Genomic DNA, 13,291 nt, shown 5'->3' on the forward strand with positions numbered 1-13,291 from the left:
TCAGTAAATGCTGAAGATGAAGCAGGGTCGGTGGTGTAAACACCTTTGGAGTCATACCCAAAACCCCAGGTGGTTCCAAGGCCAAGGTTGTAATCAATCACCCCTGGAGCCCCTTTGTCCTTTAGCGCTTGGAAGATGAACTTGGGAGTGTGGAGGAAGGGGCTGGAGGAAGATCTTGAAATTATGAGTTGAGGAATTTAAAATCCCAAGCGTTGTGTGAGTCCCCCTGGATACAATCTCCAGCTTCTTCGTTTGCTCTTAACGTGTTTTAAAGCGCTGACATCCTGCGCAGGGAATTTTTGAGTCTAAACCGTAGGCAAAGTTTTCTTGGCCCTCATTTACGTTGCCTACATCGGATTACTTTTGGAAGATTGGAGCCGGCCTGAAGGTGGGGGGTATTTACTTTTAATCCTTTTGTGTGTGTTTAGTGCATTTGTGTGGTTGGGTGTGGAAAGTGTGTGTGAGGGGGGTTTCCAAATCGAATGAAATTCCCGTTCCGTGGGTATTACCACGCCGGCGGGGTTGAGAGTTCTTAAAGTTTAGCTGGTCTGTAAATAACTTCAGAACACAATAGCATCCCCTCCCCTTCCTCTCTCCTCTCTCCCTTTTTTTTCTTTTCCTGCTTCCAAAGACCTTTCTTTGAGGCTGAAGCTGGGCAGGTCTCCAAAGGTGCAGCAGCCACAACAATGCAGCAGTTAAAAGTAAAGCAGCAGTTGCACAACTTCCAGTAACTCTCTCAGCAGCTAGTAATGAGCTGAAAGCCAGGAACATCTGAGGAGGTGCAGAGAAAGCTCCCAGCCTTCCTGCTTTCACCCTAGAAACCCAGATTCTCCTCCCCCACCCCAGATCACTGTAAACAGGCTTCTGATTGCTCACTAGCCGCGCAGACCATGACTCCCTTTGGAAGAAACTTGCTAAAGGCTCCGCATAAAAACAGGTAAAGTGTGTGTGTGTGTGTGTGTGTGTGTGTGTGTGCGCGCGCGCGCGCACTCAGGTTCCTTCCTGTGAAAATCTGTGTTTTGTTACAGATTCTGAGGACACCTGCTTTTGAGGGCTAAAGCCCTAAGAAGTTAGGCTAGTATGAATACCCAGATAGCAAAGATATTGTCCTGGTATTGAGGTACTGATGATGGCAAGGGCCACCTCAAGGGTCACAGAGGATAACAAATGTTTTTGAGGCCCCCCACCTCCACTTTTGAGTATTCCGGGTTCCACAATTAGCAACACCAACAATTTCTCTCTTGTTACTCTGAACGTTGGAGGGTGGTAGGATGACAAGTCTCATTTTTATTCAGACAAAATAAATATTACAGAAAAGGTTAAAGTGTTGATGACAATACAATTACAATTTATAGTCACTAATTAGAATGAAAAACCCAGCTACTGAGACAATCCAGAATCAATGCTTTGGCTCCCCTCACAGTGGGACATTCCTGAGACCTGGAAAGTTCCCAAAGTGAAAACACTGTGTAGGGAAACTCTGTGTGAACTGATTCTATCGACCTTTGAGACCTGTAGGTGGTTTTAGGTACAGAAGAGAATTCAGGTACTGTCCTCCCTAATTTTTATTATCACTATCTTACTTTGCTTTGATATTTCAATCCTGAAATGACTAAAGTATAAATAAATGTACGTAAAACGCACAGTTTTTTCTTTTTTCTGGAGCCAGTATGTGTGTTTCAGTCCTATTACATATTTTATGTATATCTCCAACATTACATTTTTGTGTCAAATACAATTTAAGACATAGGCCTCATTTATCTAAGTCTATTTGTTTTGGCATAGGGGCTTTGCCACCACTCTTCTCTCAGTTATGCCTGTTTGTACTTGGCATGCTTTGCTTAGTGTACGTTTAGAAGGGTACAACTACGTGGTAGGAAATGATATAATTATTTTAAAGTGTCTGCATGACAGTATAGAGTGATACAATTTCAAAGTAAATATTCATTCCTTCTTTGGTGCACAGATGTCTACATCAGAAATTCTGTTTTTAACTCTGTCCAAATGGATTCATGATTAACTTGACTAAATTTCCGTAAGGAACTAAAACAGCAGTAATATGTAAATATGGCAAAACTTTCTCAACCAGCTTTCATTTATAATAACTATATGATGTATCCCCAATATGGTATTTATTATAATTGCAGATAGTGAAACTGTCTTTATGTTAAAATAAAGTAGCTTGAGTATTTTAATAATATGTCACTGATAGTTATAAAAACATAGATTTATGTTTTAGTGGTGACTAGTGTGTTTTTTTCCTGAACGCACTTTATTTTAGAGCTATAAATACTTTTGATAAAAAATGTAATCTTTATACAAGAATTCCGACTAATGAGTGTTGAAAGAATGATATGATGGATTAGATCATTCACAATCGTCAATGACTAATAGACACTGACTTGTCAATGTATTTAAAGAATATTCCAGAAGAGCCTCCCTCTCCACCCCCAGAATTGCTTTTTGAATGATTTAGACATTTGTTTAAATGCCATCAAAATATATTTAAAGAAAAAACTTTGGGAAAGTTCATGCTTTTATAAAACCAAGTTGTATTTCTGGCATACTAACAGACGCTGGTAGTGAGGACTTTTCTGTCTGAGGTTTTTTTGTGTTTTTCTTTTTTTTTCCCCCTTACATGGTTTTATTTTAGCAGTTCAATAACTCTGTCTTTGCTATGCCAGATGACAGTGTGGTAAAACTCTGTTTGGACCCTTGTGACTTTCCCTCAGGACCTTACATCATTCTCTCCTCACATCAGTTTTGCCACTGTACTATCTCCTCTACCCATAAAACCAGCTTCCATTCAAGAAGGTGAGGATACAAATATTTTTTTTTTTTTTACATATGACATTTTCTATGCAAAATTATGAAAAGGTGGAAAGAATAACAAAAAATAAAGAGTTTAATAGTGTTTCAAGTTTCTCTGAGTAAATAGAATGAGGTTTCTGAAGATGTTGCTTTATTTTGAATGCAAATGTTTTGGCAAAGATGATAATAGTGAGAATAGCTTCTCTAGTAATTGAGTGTTTCCCTTTACAGATTGGTACTTTTCTAATCCTTAAGAAAAATTTAAATCATAGTAGTGGTCTAGGACATAAAAATATGGGTATTTCAAATCAAGTAGTGAATAAATCACATTCATTCTGTTTTTGAGATAGAATTAATGTATTTTTGGTATTTGGTATTACTATATATGAGGTCTGTTGTTTTTTCATCTTAGCCATTTTAAACTATAGGTGAAAAAGTAGTTACATGATTGAATTTACTAATTTCGTGTACCAGGTTCCCTAATGATCTGAATAATCACACTCCAAGATATAGAAACCAGATATCTTTCTTTAAATGATGAGTGATTCATTCTTTTATAGAAAATGTGATTGATGCTAAGATCTATCTGATAAAAGCTAATGCATTCCTCGAATATATGTATGTGTGTGTGCAGATATGATTCCTTATAGAATGCAAAGGAAGTAATTGAGTAATCTAATTGTATACCTTGTGATATACAGCTTAAGCAATAACAGAAAACCTACTTGAGCACAATTGCTTCTATATTAACAGGAGAACATATGAACTGCTAGAAGGAATATTGGGACTTCAGATCATAACTTTTTTTGGAAAAGCTTATTTGCTGAATTCTTCTGCATGTTATCTGCCTGTCTTTTCATTTCTTTTCTCTCTTGAGGTGATATTTAATCACCCAAGATTGAACCTTACGAGATAGTTCTGTAATTATTTTCACAATAAATGGATTGTGAGAGTTTTAGTGAAAAACGGAATACAAATGAAAATCTGAGGCATAAATGTCTTTAGAAAACACAAACCATAAAGCTTGGAGAGGGAAGGGCCGTCTCTGAATAGAGCCCATTATTTTTTTAGTGCCTAGGACAGTGCCTGGCATGTCGCAGACCTGCAGTGCAGTTGTTTATTCAATTTTTTTTTAAGACTTTCTTTTTTTTAATATTATTATTATTTATTTTATTGTTGGGGAGTCATTGAGGGTACAATAGGCCAGGTTACACTGATGGCAATTGTTAGGTAACATCCCTCTTGCAATCATGTCTTGCCCCAATAAAGTGTGACACACACCAAGGCCCCACCCCCCTCCCTCCATCCCTCTTTCTGCTTTTCCTCCCCCCCATAACCTTAATTGTCATTAATTGTCCTCATATCAAAATTGAGTACATAGGATTCATGCTTCTCCATTGTTGTGATGTTTTACTAAGAATAATGTCTTCCACTTCCATCCAGGTTAATACGAAGGATGTAAAGTCTCCATATTTTTTAATAGCTGAATAGTATTCCATAGTACACATCTACCACAGCTTGTTAATCCATTCCTGGGTTGGTGGGCATTTAGGCTATTTCCACATTTTGGGGATTGTAAATTGAGCTGCAATAAACAGTCTAGTACAAGTGTCCTTAAGATAAAAGGATTCTTTTCCTACTGGGTAGATGTGCAGTAAAGGGATTGCAGGATCAAATAGGAGGTCTAGCTTGAATGCTTTGAGGTTTCTCCATACTTCCTTCCAGAAAAGTTGTACTAGTTTGCAGTCCCACCAGCAGTGTAAAAGTGTTCCCTTCTCTCCACATCCACGCCAGCATCTGCAGTTTTGAGATTTTGTGATGTGGGCTATTCTCACTGGGGTTAGATGATATCTCAGGGTTGTTTTGATTTGCATTTCTCTAATATATAGAGATGATGAACATTTTTTCATGTGTTTGTTAGCCATTCATCTGTCATCTTTAGAGAAGGTTCTATTCATGTCTCTTGCCCATTGATATATGGGATTGTTGGCTTTTTTCATGTGGATTAGTTTGAGTTCTCTATAGATCCTAGTTATCAAGCTTTTGTCTGATTGAAAATATGCAAATATACTTTCCCATTGTGTAGGTTGTCTCTTTGCTTTGGTTATTGTCTCCTTAGCTGTACAGAAGCTATTCAGGTTAATGAAGTCCCATTTGTTTATTTTTGTTGTTGTTGCAATTGCCATGGCACTCTTCTTCATGAAGTCTTTCCCCAGGCCAATATCTTCCAGTGTTTTTTTTATGCTTTCTTGGAGGATTTTTATTGTTTCATGCCTTAAATTTAAGTCCTTTATCCATCTTGAATCAATTTTTGTGAGTGGGGAAAGGTGTGGGTCCATTTTCAGTCTTTTACATGTAGAATCCAGTTCTCCCAACACCATTTATTGAATAGGGAGACTTTCCCCCAAGGTATGTTCTTGTTTGGTTTATCGAAGATTAGGTGGTTGTAAGATGTTAGTTTCATTTCTTAGTTTTCAATTCGATTCCAAGTGTCTGTGTCTCTGTTTTTGTGCCAGTACCATGCTGTCTTGACCACTATGGCTTCGTAGTACAGACTAAAATCTGGTTTGCTGATGCCCCCAGCTTTATTTTTATTACTAAGTACTGCCTTAGCTATACGGGGTTTTTTCCAGTTCCATACAAAACGCAGAATCATTTTCTCCAAATCTTGAAAATACGATGTTGGTATTTTGATAGGAATGGCATTGAATAGGTAGATTGCTTTGGGAAGTATGGGCATTTTAACAATGTTGATTCTTCCCATCCATGAGCATGCTATGTTCTTCCATTTGTTAATATCCTCTGCTATTTCTTTCTGAGGATTTCATAATTTTCTTTATAGAGGTCGTTCACCTCCTTTGTTAGGTATATTCCTAGGTACGTCATTTTCTTTGAAACTATGGTGAAGAGAGTTGTGTCCTTAATTAGCTTCTCATCTTGACTGTTATTGGTGTATACAGAGGCTACTGATTTGTGGACATTGATTTTATATCCTGAAACATTACTGTATTTTTTGATGACTTCTAGGAGTCTTGTGGTTGAGTCTTTGGAGTTCTCTAAGTATAAGATCATGTCATCAGCAAAGAGGGAGAGTTTGACCTCCTCTGCTCCCATTTGGATTCCCTTTATTTCCTTGTCTTATCCAATTGTATTGGCTAGAACTTCCAGCACTATGTTGAATAGTAAAGGTGACAGAGGACAACCTTGTCTGGTTCCAGTTCTAAGAGGAAAAGCTTTCAGTTTTACTCCATTCAGGAAAATATTGGCTGTGGGTTTGTCATAGATAGCTTCAATCAGTTTTAGAAATGTGCCACCTATGCCTATACTCTTCAGTGTTCTAATTAGAAAAGGATGCTGGATTTTATCAAATGCTTTTTCTGCATCTATTGAGAGGATCATGTGATCTTTATTTTTGCCTCTGTTAATATGGTGGATAATGTTTATGGACTTGCGTATTTTAAACCAGCCTTGCATCCCTGGGATGAAGCCTACTTGATCATGATGAGTGACTTTTTTTTTGTGGTTTTGGCCGGGGCTAGGTTTGAACCCGCCACCTCCGGCATATGGGACCAGTGCCCTACTCATTGAGCAATGGGCGCTGCCCTGAATGACTTTTTTGATGATAAGCTGTAATCTATTGGCTAGGATTTTGTTGAGAATTTTTGCATCTATATTCATGAGTGAGATTGGTCTGAAATTCTCCTTTTTGTTTGGGTCTTTTCCTGGTTTTGGTATCAGGGTGATGTTTGCTTCATAGAATGTGTTGGGGAAGATTCCTTCTTCCTCAATTTTTTGGAATAATTTCTGCAGTACAGGAATAAGCTCTTCCTTGAAGGTTTGATAGAATTCTGGTGTGAAGCCATCTGGACCAGGGCATTTTTTGGTTGGAAGATTTTTTATTGTTTCCTTGTCTCAGTGTTTGAAATTGGTCTGTTCAGGAGCTCTATTTCTTCCTGTCTAAGTCAGGGATAGGGTGTGATTCCAAATATTGATCCATTTCCTTCACATTATCAAATTTCTGGGCATAGAGTTTCTGGAAGTATTCAGAGATGATCTCTTGTATCTCTGTGGGATCAGTTGTTATTTCCCCTTTATCATTTCTGATTGAGGTTACTAGAGATTTTACTTTTCTATTTCTCGTTAGTCTGGCCAATGTTTTATTTTATTTATTTTTTCAAAAAACCAACTTCTTGTTTCATTAATTTTCTGAATGATTCTTTTGTTTTCAATTTCATTGATCTCTGATTTGATTTTGGAGATTTCTTTTCTTCTACTGAGTTTAGGCTTAGTTTGTTCTTCTTTTTCCAATTCTATAAAATGGTTGTGAGATTGTTGATGCGCTCTCTTTCTGTTATTCAAATGTAGGCATCTAAAGCCATGAATTTTCCTCTCCAAACTGCTTTTGCAGTATCCCACAGGTTTTGGTAGCTTGTGTCTTCATTGTTGTTATGCTCATGGAAGTTAATGATTTCCTGTTTTATTTCTTCCTGCACCCATCTGTTATTCAACAGAAGATTGTTTAATTTCCATGTCTTTGTGTGGGGTGGAACGTTTTTGTTAGAGTTGAGGTCTACCTTTAGTGCCTTATGGTCTGAGAAGATACAAGGTGAAATTTCAATTCTTTTGATTCTCTTGATATTTGTTTTGTGTCCCAGGATATGATCAATTTTGGAGAATGTTGCCTCGGGTGATGAGAAGAATGTATATTCTTTGTCTTTGGGATGGTGTGTTCTCTATGCGTCTATCAAGCACAGTTGTTTTAGGGTCTCATTTAAATCTCTTATATCTTTGTTTAATTTCTGTTTAGAGGATCTCTTCAGCTCTGTAAGAGGAGTGTTAAAGTCCTCTGTTTTTATGGTATTATCACATATCACATTGCTCAGACTGAGTAAGGTCTCTTTCAAGAATCTGGGAGCATTTAAATTGGGTGCATAAATATTTAGAATTGAAATATCTTCTTGTTATATTTTTCCCTTGACCAATATAAAGTGACCATCTTTGTCTTTTTTGACTGGAGTTGCTTGAAATCCACATGAATCTGAAAATGAGATCGCAACTCCTCTTTTCTTCTGAATTCCATTTGCCTGAAAAATTGTCTTCCAACCCTTGACTCGGAGCTTTAATTTGTCTTTTGAAGGCATGTGTGTTTCTTGCAGACAGCAAATGGATGACTTGTGTTTCTTAATCCAGTCAGCCAATCTATGTCTCTTCAGTGGGGAATTCAAGCCATTAACATTTATTGAGATAATTGATAAGTGTGGTAGTATTCTATTCATCTTATTTTGTGAGAGTCCATTGTTTAGTTTTATCTTTTGCATCAGTGTGGAGGTTAGGTTCTTTCCTTTAATTTCTGATTTCTTACTTTGCTGCTGATACATTGCGGTGGTCAGCATGCAGAACAGGTTGAAGTATTTCCTGCAGAGCTGGTCTTGTTGTGGCGAATTTCCTCAGTTTTTGTATATCCGTAAATGATTTGATTTCTCTGTGAATTTTGAAGCTTAGCTTAGCAGAGTACAGAATTCTGGGCTGAAAGTTGTTCTGTTTATGTAGATTAAAGGTAAATGACCATTGTGTTCTTGCTTGGAAAGTTTCATTAGAGAAGTCTGCGGTCACTCTGATGGATTTGCCCCTGTAGGTCAACTGGCGCTTACTCCTGGCAGCTTGCAGAATCTTTTCTTTTGTCTTGACTTTGGATCAGTTCATCACAATGTGTCTTGGAGAAGCTCGGTTAGAGTTGAGGCCACCTGGGGTCCGCTATCCCTCTGAAAGCAGTGTGTCAGAATCTTTGGTGATATTTGGGAAATTTTCTTTTATAATATTCTCTAGTATGGCTTCCATTCCTCTGGGGCATTCTTCTTCCCCTTCTGGGATTCCTATAACTTGTATGTTGGAATGCTTCATAAAGTCCCATAATTCTGACAGTGAACGTTCTGCTTTCTCTCTCTTCTTTTCTGCCTCTTTTACTATCTGAGTTATCTCAGGAACTTTGTCTTCTACCTCTGAAATTCTTTCTTCTGCATGGTCTAACCTGATACTTTCCATTGCATCTTTAAGTTCCTTAATTGACTATTTCAGTTCCTTCATCTCTGCTATATCCTTTTTATATTCTTTATATCATTCATCTCTTATTTGATTCTGTTTTTGGATTTCCTTTTGGTTATTTTCCACTTTATTAGCAGTTTCCTTCATTGTTTCCATCATTTCTTTCATTGTTTTCATCATGTGTATTCTAAATTTCCTTTCTGTCATTCCTAACATTTCTGTATAGGTGGAATCTTCTGCAGTAGCTACTTCATGGTCCCTTGCCTGGATTGTTCTGGACTGGTTCTTCATGTTGCCTGGAGTTTTCTGCTGATTCTTCCTCATGAGTGATTTCTTTTATGTGTTTCCTTGCCCTAATTTTCCTTTCACTTCCTCTTGCTTTTTAAGTTCTCATGCCTGTGGACTAAGGGTTAGATGAGTCCTTTTGGTACAGGACCAGACGGGTGAGAAGGTTGAACAGCAAGAAAGGGATGTAAGAAAGGAGAATCGAGTGAAAAGAAAAAGAAAATAGAGAAAGGTGAGGGGGTGGGTAAAATGAATATTGACAAAAAGAAGATAGGCACAGAAAGAGGGAGACAGAGCAATATAGGTGTATAGTAGGGTACTTTGACACAACCTTAAAAAAAAAACCCACCTCCTCGGGGTGCCCAGTTCGGTAGTTCTGTTGAGGTCAGCAGCTCCTTGCTAAGCTGATCAGACACAGTACCCCAGCTCCACCAAGTAGAGAGGAAAGACAAAAATGCTATAAATCAAACCAAAGCAAGCAAACAGAAAACTTTACGGGATAAAATTGGGTGAAAAACCAAATAATTGCAGTAGAAACACTAGCAAAAATGAAGTTCTAGTTATTAGAAAATGCAGCAATGGGAAATTATAATTAAACTAGAAGAAATGAGAAAGAAAAAAGTTCTGTACAGAAAAGGTTGAAATTAAAAAACAAAACTACATCAGCAACATCAAAATAAACAAAAAAACCCCAAACAACAACAACAACAAAAAACAAACCAACAAAAAAAACACAACCAAAAACAAAGCATTATGTATATGCTGTTGAATATTGTCTGGACAACACGTCGTCTTCTGGGGTATGAGATGTTAATCACAGTTCTGATATGACTGGAGACTGCTAATTTCTCAAACCCCAGCAGGTAGACACCCTAAATATCTCTTCAGCCCACTTAAAAGGCACTTTGAACTTGTAAACTTGTTGAGCAGAAGCTTTCCCAGGAAAGTGCTTGTCGTTGGAATCACTGCTGACGTGGCTATCCACTTACCCAGTGTGCCAAAACCAGTCTCACTCTGCCCCTGAGGGTTAGGGCTGCAAGGCAGCTCAGACCCCACCCTTAGGCTACTCAGTCACCAGGTTACCAGCTCCCACCGAATTCTAGCTCTGCGACCCTGAGGGTGGAGCTTGGCAGGGCAGATCACTCACAATGGCTCCCTGTATCCCATAGCCAAACACTATTAGCTCCGTCTGGCTCAGAAGCTCAGACTGGGGCCCTGGACAATGGCCAAAGTTCTCCGCACTCCCGCTCAGGCTCTCCCCAAGGCAGTTCAACTGAGTGCCAAGTCCAAAGACACCAAAACAGTTCACAGGTAAGGCCTTTCCGGTTTGCAGTCTCGTTGCTACTGAACTTACAGTTGCAGGCATGTTTAGACCTATTGAACACACACGACCACTTGCCGGTCTTCCACTGTTTTCGTCCTCCTCTTGGGGTCCAGAAGTCTCTCACTGACTCCCTCTATCCTAACGGGAGGGTGATAGGCAGATCCCACCAGCCAGAGATGCCTGGAGTCCTATCTCCCCAGACTCACAGTGCCCAGATGCAAGGAAGCTGTTACTCGGCCACCATCTTGCTCTCCTTCCCAATAGTAATGCATTTTTAAAAGATCAATAACAAACCATTTTTAAGTGTCCACCTCTGAGGTTGATTAGGTTTCCAGGTCTCAGCACTGTTAGGCCTCAGCATTATTCAGGGTGGTCCTATGTTCGGACTGTCCTTTCTGGGCACAGAACAGGTGTCTCAGTGAAGGTCCCAGCAGGAAAGAGCATGCTTTCTTTGTGAACAAACTTACACAACAGGAACCAACATGGAAGCTCAATCTTTGAGACATCCAGAACTTCAGAAATTCCTTTATTCTTCCAGCAAGCATCTACTCAGCCCCTTACTGAGGTTGCTAGGCCATTACTGGGATGTTCAAGGTGGAGGAACCATATCCGACGAGAGTCTTCCTACTTGTGGGGACTCTGCAGAATGTCGAGCTGTCACAGTGTATCACATGGAAAGGGCACATGCTAATTGTTTATTCAATTTTATAATATAAAATTATAATTTTACTAAAGCTAGAGACAGTAATTTTTTCTATATTCATCATGTCATCAGCTGATATTTTATAAAAGTGAATATTTTATAAAGGATTGGTTGATATTTAATGTATGTCAAACTCTAAGAAGTTAAACAAATAATTACATGGATTTGCATGCTAAGCTAATTTTATCCTACTGGATAATTTTTTTTTAATTTTATGGAACATTTAATTAAAGAACTTAGGAAATAGTCTTCAGGATATTTGAGAATAATGCATGGTCACTAACTGATTTTATTTGGACATGAAAACTTTTTAGGCTTTTCTTATTTAAAACTTTCATATAAATAAAAAAGTGGTGACAGTACATAATTCCTCAGGGTTAATTGTAGTAATGTTTAATTAGATGAGTGCAGTTTTTAGAGGATATATTTGTCTTAGAAGGATTGTTTACTTTGGTTCCAGAATACTTGAAGATTCTATGACTGAAACCTAAGAACTGATGATGCATATTTTCTTAAAAGTTTTTTGTTCAACATGAAGAATAAGATTGTTAGAGAGTCTAGGTTTTTTTTTCAACAGACTGTTCAAATTTCTGAATGTGTTTTCATTAGATAGCCCCTGTCTCTCACATAAAATTCAAAGACATAAATAACAAACCACCGACCCATTTGATACATATATGGGTATTCAATAACTGGATTTAAGTTATTAATATATTGAGTTATCAACATAGATTGTGTTTGTGAATATGATTGTCTTTATGTTTGACTATCTATTCAAGGTAAATATTGTTTCAAAAGTTTTCTAAAAGTTCTGAAACCAATATCACTATGAAGCATTTTGGAATACTTGGCTATAAGACGTGATTTCTTGTTGTTTTAATTAATAAGATTTGGGGGCAGAGAACTCTTTGGTACTTTTGCAAAATCTTATTAGAAGCAGAACACTTACACTTCTAGTAAGCAGTGAAACAGTGGCCCATATATTTGAAGAAATAAGAAAGAAGAATGATTCATGTAGGTGATTTACAAGATAAAAAACAACAATGAATATAAAAGTGTCTACTCCAGTTAAAAAATGCCTTTTAAATTACTGTTATGTCCTATTTTGCCTTTTTGGGGGGGGGGGTTTCCCTCGAGTCGTTCAAGACTCTCTTTGATTTTTCTTATGGATAGATGTCTGTCTGTCACAGGCTATAGCAGACATCTTTATCATATCAATGTAAAATGAAAATACTCCAAAAATATACTTGTAATAAATATATGAGAAGTAAGTAAATAATGTTACAGCTTTATTCTTCTATGACTGATGCTTAAGATTTGCACTAAAATTTTCTTTTAAATCAATTATAACATATCTGGCCAATTTTTTTGTAAACCAAATACATTATATTGCTATCATAAGTAAATCTTTCACTGATTGCTTTACAGGAAGGATGAATTAAGTGCTATGGTTAGGGTAAAAGTTACTGACCAGAGGAATGTCTTCTCTCTGTAATTAGTTGTAGGGTAATTTATAAATTCTGAAACATGAGAAATTATCAGTACTATTTTGTGTATCTTTCCAATAAAGAATTTAAAATATTCTCACAAATATATTGAGAAGTGCCAGATGTTTGAGATGTAAATCTTCACAGTTTTCAAGAGTTCCTGAAAGAGATTTCTTTTAATGATACCTAATAAGTTAAGTAGTTATTAGTTGGCAGCAGACAGCCCATTAGGAACAATGACAGGAATGCTTTGTCTCTGGCAAAAATATCCTTAGAGCAGTGGCAGGGGTGAAATTGAACTCCAGGTTAAAACCTGAATTGCCACTCTAAAAACAAGCTAAACCAACTTTAACACTACTATATTTGAGGTTATGCCGTGCCAATGTATGGCACATATCAAGATGAGAAGTTCTTAATTTGATTTTTTGGCAAAAGTTTTTAAAAGTTTGAATCTGGGTAAAATTTTATAGAGAGAATGTCTTTATTGACTATACCACAGCACCTAAAATTTTTTGGTTTTATTAGATTGGTATGTAGTTCCAGAAGGTCTGGTGATAACTCTAAATCACAAATGTGTGGCTCTATTCTTCTGAAAATGAAAGAAAGTTGAATTAGAGGAAGCTTTTTTCCGCTTCCAGG

At 37.4% G+C, this 13,291-nt stretch overlaps 1 protein-coding gene across 1 annotated transcript in view; it reads left to right on the forward strand.

Annotated features, from left to right (window-relative positions):
• Positions 1-884: 884 nt before the first annotated feature.
• Positions 885-13,291, forward strand: part of LOC128563704 (serine/threonine-protein kinase Sgk3-like) — a 227,196-nt gene continuing 214,789 nt past the window's right edge. The window contains exon 1 of the mRNA XM_053559135.1: positions 885-937. The gene's annotated coding sequence lies outside the window, so the exon portion shown is untranslated. The remainder of the gene's footprint in view (positions 938-13,291) is intronic.

This window comes from Nycticebus coucang, chromosome 13, assembly GCF_027406575.1.
Source record: "Nycticebus coucang isolate mNycCou1 chromosome 13, mNycCou1.pri, whole genome shotgun sequence".
NCBI classification, from domain to species: Eukaryota; Metazoa; Chordata; class Mammalia; order Primates; family Lorisidae; genus Nycticebus; species Nycticebus coucang.